Source organism: Euphorbia lathyris, chromosome 3, assembly GCF_963576675.1.
Source record: "Euphorbia lathyris chromosome 3, ddEupLath1.1, whole genome shotgun sequence".
NCBI lineage: Eukaryota > Viridiplantae > Streptophyta > Magnoliopsida > Malpighiales > Euphorbiaceae > Euphorbia > Euphorbia lathyris.
This window is the reverse complement of record NC_088912.1, coordinates 98505822-98514312: the sequence shown is the minus strand read 5'-3', so window position 1 is coordinate 98514312 and position 8491 is coordinate 98505822. Positions and strand designations below refer to the sequence as shown.

Sequence of the window (8491 nt, the reverse complement as noted above, 5' to 3'; positions counted from 1 at the left end):
ACCTCCCGTAGAAGTGAACGAATATTTATTTCTGAAATAGAAAAAGAAATACGGAGGTTAAGAAAAGAAACAAAACAAAGGAGTGTTTATTCATCGTCTTTAGAAAATTTTGAAGAAATCAGAGAAAATTTTGTTTTTCTAGGTGAGGAAGAGATGATGGCTGGAAATAGAACATTAAGGGATTTTGCAGCACCCAATTTAAATCGCCAATCATTTTGCATTGAGTTCCCAAATCCAGAGGTACCTTTTTGAACTTAAATCTGGATTAATTCACTTACTCCCTTCTTTTCATGGTCTTACAGGTGAAGATCCTCATAAACATTTGAAGGAGTTTCATGTCGTTTATTCCGGTTTGAAACCCGAACGAGTAACCGAAGAGCAAGTTAAACTACGAGCCTTTCCTTTTTCTTTAAAAGATAAAGCTAAGGATTGGTTGTACTATCTTCCATCGGGATCTATCACAACATGGATAGAAATGCAAAGGTTATTTCTTGAGAAATTCTTTCCATCTTCACGTGCAGCAAATATTAGAAAGGAGATATGTGGAATTAGACAAGCTTATGGAGAAACCTTATATGAATATTGGGAAAGGTTCAAGCAACTGTGCACTAGTTGCCAACATCATCAAATACCTGAACAACTCCTTATCCAATATTTTTATGAAGGATTGGCTCCAATTGATAGAAGCATGATTGATGCAGCTAGTGGAGGAGCGTTGGTGAATAAGACACCCGATGAGGCAAGACAATTAATCTCCACTATGGCTGAAAACTCCCAACAATTTGGAACAAGATCAAACAGCACCACCAAGCAAGTTAATGAGGTAAATAATTCTAACATTGAAAATAAATTTACTGAATTAGTTTCTTTGGTTCGTCAAATTGCTGCAGATAAAGTGCAACCCGAAATGGTATGTGGAGTATGTTCAAATATGGGACATCATACTGATGAGTGCCCATCATTACAAGAAGATTTCCAACAAGCAAATGCTATTGGAGGATTTCCAGGACAACCACAACGCAAATATGACCCTTATTCCAACACTTACAATTCGGGATGGAGGGATCATCCAAATTTTAATTATGGAAATCAAGGAGGATAACCAAGGTTGCAAAACCAGTCATATAATCGACCACCTCAAGTGCAAGGACCATCCAGACCTTCAACTTCTAACTCAGGTATGCCTTTAGAAGACATTGTTAAAAGCCTAGCTGAAAGTACTTTTAAATTTCAACAGAAAATGGAGGCAGAAATTCAGAATTTGGGAAGTCAAATGACTCAATTAGCTACCTCAGTTCATAAATTGGAGGCACAAAATTCTGTAAAATTGCCTTCCCAAACTATGGAGAACCCAAAGGAAAATGCTTCTTTAATCACATTGCGAAGTGGGAAGGAAGTTCAATCAACTCCACCTCCAAAAAGAGAAGAGAAACAAGAGGAACCACCAATTGTACCTAAGGAAGATCCTAAGGTAAAATCTGCTCCTATTCCATTAATTCCATCTAAATTGGCCCATTTTCCTTCAAGATTGGTGAAATCAAAAAAGGAAGAATATGAGAGAGAGGTATTGGAAACCTTTCGAAAGGTAGAGGTAAACATTCCACTCCTTGATGCTATCAAGCAAATTCCAAAGTATGCTAAATTTTTGAAGGAATTGTGCACAAATAAGAGAAAATTGAAAATTGATGAAAGAGTAAGAGTAGGGGAAAATGTTTCAGCTGTGATTAAAAAGAATCTACCTACTAAATGTAAGGACCCAGGCATGTTTACAATGCCTTGTGTTATTGGGAATAAACGAATTGAATATGCCATGCTAGATTTAGGAGCATCAATAAATGTAATACCTTATTCTATTTATAATGCTCTTAATTTGGGACCTTTGAAAGAAACTAGGGTAGTGATTCAATTAGCTGATCGTTCTAACTCTTATCCGGAAGGAGTTGTGGAAGATGTTTTGGTGCAGGTGAATGAATTGATTTTTTCGGTGGATTTCTATATTTTGAAGATGGAGAATGATACATCTGGAAATTCAACACCTTTGTTACTTGGAAGGCCATTTATGAAAACAGCAAGAACAAAGATTGATGTTCATGAGGGTACTCTCTCCGTAGAATTTGACGGAGAGATTGTTAAATTTAATTTTTTGATGCCATGAAGTACCTAGAAAATTCAGATGTGCAGGAAAATTTTCAAGCAAAAAATAGTCTAAGTGAGTTGGAAGAAGATGAACAAAGAAGTGATAATTCATTGAAGGAGGTGCAAAAAGGTATAGAAAAATCTGATATTGAAATACCTCATACTTACAAGAAAATGCTACCTTCAATTTTGCAGGCTCCAAGGCTTGAATTGAAAGATTTACCAGATCATTTGAAGTATGTCTATTTGGGAGAAGAGGAGACACTTCCGGTGATAATTGCAAAAGGCTTAAGCACGGAGCAAGAAGAAAGTTTGATCAAAGTTCTCCAAGAGCATAAAAAGGCAATTGGGTGGACTTTAGCCGACATTAAAGGCATTAGTCCATCTGTTTGCATGCATCGAATTTTCTTAGAAGAAGATACAAACCCAGTGAGGGAGCCACAAAGAAAACTCAATCCGGTATTGAAAGAGGTAGTGTTGAAAGAGGTCATCAAGCTTTTGGAAGAAGGGATAATCTATGCCATCTCAGATAGCAAATGGGTGAGCCCCGTTCATGTTGTGCCAAAGAAAACGGGAATCACAGTGGTAAGAAATCAAAATAATGAGTTGGTGCCTACAAGAGTGCAAAACGGATGGAGAATGTGTATTGATTTTCGAAGGCTAAATGCGGCTACTAGAAAGGACCATTTTCCTCTTCCTTTTATTGATCAAATGTTGGAAAGGTTGGCTGGAAACTTATTCTTTTGTTATCTTGATGGTTTTTCAGGTTATTACCAAATCGTTATTGCCAAAGAAGACCAAGAGAAGACGACGTTTACATGCCCATTTGGAACATTTGCCTATCGAAGGATGCCATTTGGACTTTGCAATTCTCCGGGAACATTTCAACGTTGTATGATGAGTATATTTTCTGAATATATTGAAAAATGCATCGAAGTGTTCATGGATGATTTTACTGTTTATGGTGATTCTTTTGATAGTTGTTTAAACCATTTGACTAAAATACTGAAACGATGCATTGAATCTAATTTAGTGCTTAATTATGAGAAATGTCATTTTATGGTCAATCAAGGAATCGTTTTGGGGCATGTGATTTCGTCTAAGGGAATTGAAGTTGACAAAGCTAAAATTGATTTAATTGTTAGCTTACCTTTCCCTACAAATGTTAGGGAAGTACGTTCTTTCCTTGGACATGCAGGTTTTTATCGAAGGTTTATAAAAGACTTTTCGAAGATAGCCCAACCTTTGTCTAACTTGATGAAGCAAGATGTGAAGTTTGAGTTTGGAGAAGAGTGCAAGGAAGCCTTTGATAAGTTGAAGTCATTGCTAACAACTGCTCCCATCATTCAACCACCAAAGTGGGATGAACCATTCAAAATCATGTGTGATGCAAGCAACTATGCAGTCGGAGCTGTTTTGGGACAACGAATTGATAAGAAGAACCATGTCATCTATTATGCCTCAAGGACTTTGAACGATGCACAACGAAATTACTCTACAACAGAAAAAGAGCTTTTGGCTATTGTTTTTGCTTTAGATAAATTTAGATCCTATGTGTTGGGTTCTAAAGTAATTGTGTTTTCTGATCATGCAGCATTGAAATATCTTTTGGCAAAGAAGGAGTCTAAACCAAGGTTGATAAGATGGATTCTCCTACTTCAAGAGTTCGATTTGGAGATTAAGGATCGGAAGGGATCTGAAAATTCAGTAGCCGATCATTTGAGTAGAATTATCCAAGAAGAAGAACCTCTCCCTCTCTCCGAGCACTTTCCTGATGAACAATTATTCGAAGTGCAAGGTTTGCTTCCATGGTATGCTGATATAGTTAATTACTTGGTTATTAGACAGTTTCCAACTGATATGAGTCGTTCTAGGAAAGAAAAAATTAAAAGAGAGGCAAGATATTATGTGTGGGATGAACCATATCTGTGGAAATTTTGTTCGGATCAAGTAATTAGACGTTGTGTACCTGAAAATGAACATGCATCAATTTTAAATTTCTGTCATTATCTTGCATGTGGTGGTCATTTTGGACCCAAAAGAACAGCTAGGAAAGTTTTGGATTGTGGTTTGTATTGGGAAACATTGTTTAGAGATGCATACATATTTTGCAAAAGTTGTGAACGATGCCAAATGACCGGAAATATTTCTAATCGTAATGAAATGCCTCAAACACCTATACTTGTTTGTGATATTTTTGATGTATGGGGCGTTGATTTCATGGGTCCTTTTTCGTCATCTTTTGGGTATGTTTATATACTTTTAGCTGTCGATTATGTATCAAAGTGGGTGGAAGCTAAAGCCACCAAAACTGACGATTCTAAAGCTGTTATAGGTTTTATCAAGTCTAACATTTTCAGTAGATTTGGAGTTCCGAAAGCCATCATAAGCGATCAAGGGAGTCACTTTTGCAATCGCTCAGTTGAGGTCTTGTTGAAAAGGTATGGGGTAAATCACAGAACATCCACTGCTTATCATCCTCAAACAAATGGGCAAGCTGAAGTATCAAATCGAGAGGTCAAATCTATCTTAGAGAAAATGGTCAATCCGGGACGAAAAGATTGGAGTTTGCGCCTCGAAGATGCACTTTGGGCTTATCGGACCGCATACAAAACACCAATAGGGATGTCTCCCTACAGGTTAGTGTTCGGGAAACCTTGCCATTTACCAGTGGAAATTGAGCACAAAGCATTCTGGGCAATACGAAGATGTAACTTGGATATGGAGCTAGCCGGTGTAAATCGAAAATTGCAAATGCAAGAACTTGAGGAGCTACGTTTAGAAGCTTATGAGAATTCGAGAATTTATAAGGAGAAGACGAAGTTGTTTCATGATAGTATGATCTTGAGAAAACAATTTCAAATCGGACAAAAAGTTTTATTATATAGTTCTCGATTAAAACTCATGCCCGGTAAGTTACGTTCTCGTTGGATTGGTCCTTTTGTTGTGATTAACATTTTTCCTTATGGTACAGTTGAGATCAAGAGTCTCGAGACGAATAAAGTTTTCAAGGTAAATGGACATCGCTTGAAGGTGTTCCATGAAGGTTTCAAAGAGGAACGAGAGTCTGAGATGAGTGTGGGAATCCCACATTATGAGAAAAATTAAAAAATGGAGTTCGTCGAGCATAGCGACGTTAAATAATTGCGCTCTTGGGAGGCAACCCATTAAATAACTTTTTTTTTTAGTATTGTTAATTTTTAGTTTGAATTCCAGGGGCTAATTTCGTTTAAGCCGTGACCACGTGTCAAATTATAACCTTTTGGTCAAATAGAAGCAGAAACCAATTTTGTTTTAACCGTGCCCACGGCTTATGAAAAACTGGTTACAGCTTTTATTGTATAAATACATTGACGATTGACGTGCCCACGACTTAAGCAAAATTAGTCTCTGTTCTTTTTTTTTTTCTCTCCACCATTTTATTTTATTTTGTTTATTTAAATTATTATTATTATTTTATTATTATCAGTTTTCTTTATATCATCTATTTATATCATTATTATATAAAAAAAAACAAAAATAAGTTATTGAAAAAAAAAAACGTGATAACATTTGGTTAAGTTAGCTTTTTTTTCTCTTTCTTTTCTTTTTAGTATCAGTTCTATTTATTTTATTTATTAAAAAAAAAACCGAAAATGAGAAAACCCACCACTTGATAAGTGCATAGCCCAAAAAAAGCAAAAACCTAATTTCTTTCTCATTTTCTTCCGCAGCGGCGCCGTGGATAATTTCCTTTCTCCTTTTGATTTCATCTGATCATTGGAGTCTAGAGGTTTAATTATCAATTTTTTTTTCTCCTCTTCCCATCCATACCCTCCTTACAGTCATGGGAAGGAAGCGCGCCGCTAGAACAATGAAAATCGATGTTCCGTTCGCCCCTTCGCCACAAAAATCAGCAACACCGGAGGACCCATCTGAAGACGTGATCGGAACAGTCCCTTCTTCCAGGTTGATTTAGATGCTTCATTTAAATTAATAGATTAAGAGAAAGTGAAAGAGTGAATTAGGTAATCCTTATACTCTTTAATCAAAGATTTGAATTTTAATTTGTTTATCATTTAAACCAAGGATCAACGAACACCCAATGAACCCAATCTCTTGAATCAGGCTTTCTCATTATTGAATTCCCATTTACTTTACTTGTTTAATTTGATTTAATCATTCATCAAAATCAAAACCCCCCTTTTTATTTTATTTGCTCATTTGAATTAAGAGGTTAATTGTTCTCTTGGGATTCGACCTGGTCTTACTATTACTACAAATCAAATTGTAGTCCAATAGAGAAATCAGTAAAATTATAAATCTATTTTGTCGGGCTTCGACAAACCCGTCAAAATTTGAAAAAAAAAAGTCAAAACAAGATTTGGAACTCCATTGCTCTTTTATACAACTGTTTTGCATTGATTTTTAACGTGATATGCATTCTTCAAATCTAAGTTTTGATGAATGATGAAGGCAAGTATCAAAGTAGTTTTTCTTCAAAAATTTGGGCATTTGTGGTAATTTTGACATTGGAATTGGATGAAAAAGTGCAACATTTAACTCTATTTAACATATGTGAGCTTTTGAGCCTTTTGAGCAATTCATCACTTGTTGCTCCATATTTCTTGTTGAGTGTTTAATCAAACATAACTTGTTCATTCTAGAATTTGCTCTTTGATGCATTTCAAGACCACATAGATGATTGTGTGCTTTCAAAATGATTTGGGCATTTAGGTATAGCCACTTTTGAATTCTTAAATAGCCAACCCTACTTTTATCCATTAGTTAGCCCTTTTGAGCCTCTAGCCTTTTTCTTTCATTAACACACCTCATTTCATCCCTTTTCCCTTTCACTTTTATCCTTCTAAGAATTAGTAAGTCGAGTCCTTTATCTGCAATTATCAGTATTTTCAGTCAACTATTAGCATATGTGGGGTAAACTTTTCACCACCCCCTTTCTTTTAATGTTATGTTTAAAAAAAAAGAAAAAAAACAAATAAATAAACAAAGTTCATCCTACAAGAACTTGTTTCATTTTACTCTTCCTATATTAAGTGTCAAGCATTCAAACGTCATTCCAATATCCTCATTATGCTTGAACACGTGTTATCAGTAGCTTATTTATTGAAGCTATCTCCTTATTTTAGTTGCGTCTTGCTATCTTAAAAAAAAGGGACTGAATTGTCATTTTCGTTAATTGCAGACTCACGTTATTTACTTTGACTTACTATTCTTATTTTCGCCCAAAATTTCCTTTCTCTTCACACCCTTACCTAAGCCCCGTTACAACCTTGAACAAAGACCCGTTGATTGATTGCATACTTTCATTCCAAGTGGTGGCGATTTGATCTTTGAGCAAACTTATGGTAATGACATGTTTATGTTTTGACTCGAGTGCTTATTGATTACCCTAAACACTTTGAGTGAATAGAGTGAATTCCCCTTGTGAGAGAGTTAAATTGTGTGCTTTGATTCTAAGGAAAGTGTTGAAAGAAGTTAAATGCTTGTTTTCTCTATTAAAACCAAATGCTTAGATTACTTGCCTATGACTCATTCTTCTTAATGGAAATTCTTGATGCATACTCACTAATGAGATCATGTAGATAGTTCTTAATTGAGTTTTGGATGTTCTATATGCTTGAGGACAAGCATAGTTTAAGTGTGGGGAAGTTTGACAAGACCATTTTAGTCTTGTTGCTTTCTATCTTATTCTATGTAATTTGGAAACATTTGGTATTTAATTGATGTTTTTGTTTCATATTTTGTTTTGGGAGAAAGTTTAGATGTTTGGTGAAAAATCTGGAAATTAGTGGCCTTTTGGAGCATTTTGGAGTATTTGCAAATCAGAGGTCAATTTCAGTTAAGGCGTGGGCACGTCCTGTCTCAGCTGTAATTGAGAAACAGTAGCCAACTTCAGTTAAGGCGTGGGCACGTGGCTGGACGAATTTGGAAGAGATAAGAAGATATTTTCAGATTTGATTTTGGGATATTATCTTATTTAATTGTATTTTATTTTAGTTAGGATTTGAATATTTCCTATTATCTCCATTTAATCATTAATTAATTAGAGATTTAGTATCTTTCCTTATCTCTTAAGGATATTTGTTGGTTCCTGAGCCACATCCTAGACCTTATCGCCTTGGTTGGGTCAACGAGGTGGAAATGATTCAAGTTACTCACCGGTGTACGGTTTCTTTCACCATTGGAGCTTATGAGGATGAAGCTATGTGTGATACATCCTTACACCTTTGAAGAGTTCCCCTAGTGCTAAAATGAAAACCCATTTGGAAGATTGTCCAACTTGGGAGTTGAATGTGAATGAGTGCATTGGTGGAACCGGTGAGACATTGAATCGTGTTGACTTGGGTTCCAT

At 35.7% G+C, this 8491-nt stretch overlaps 1 non-coding gene across 1 annotated transcript; it reads right to left on the bottom strand.

Moving 5' to 3' along the window:
- Nucleotides 1-523: 523 nt before the first annotated feature.
- LOC136225278 (small nucleolar RNA R71) lies at nucleotides 524-630 on the bottom strand. The gene has a single exon (XR_010687002.1). It is a non-coding gene; the product is annotated as a small nucleolar RNA R71 (small nucleolar RNA).
- Between the last annotated feature and the right edge of the window lie 7861 nt (nucleotides 631-8491).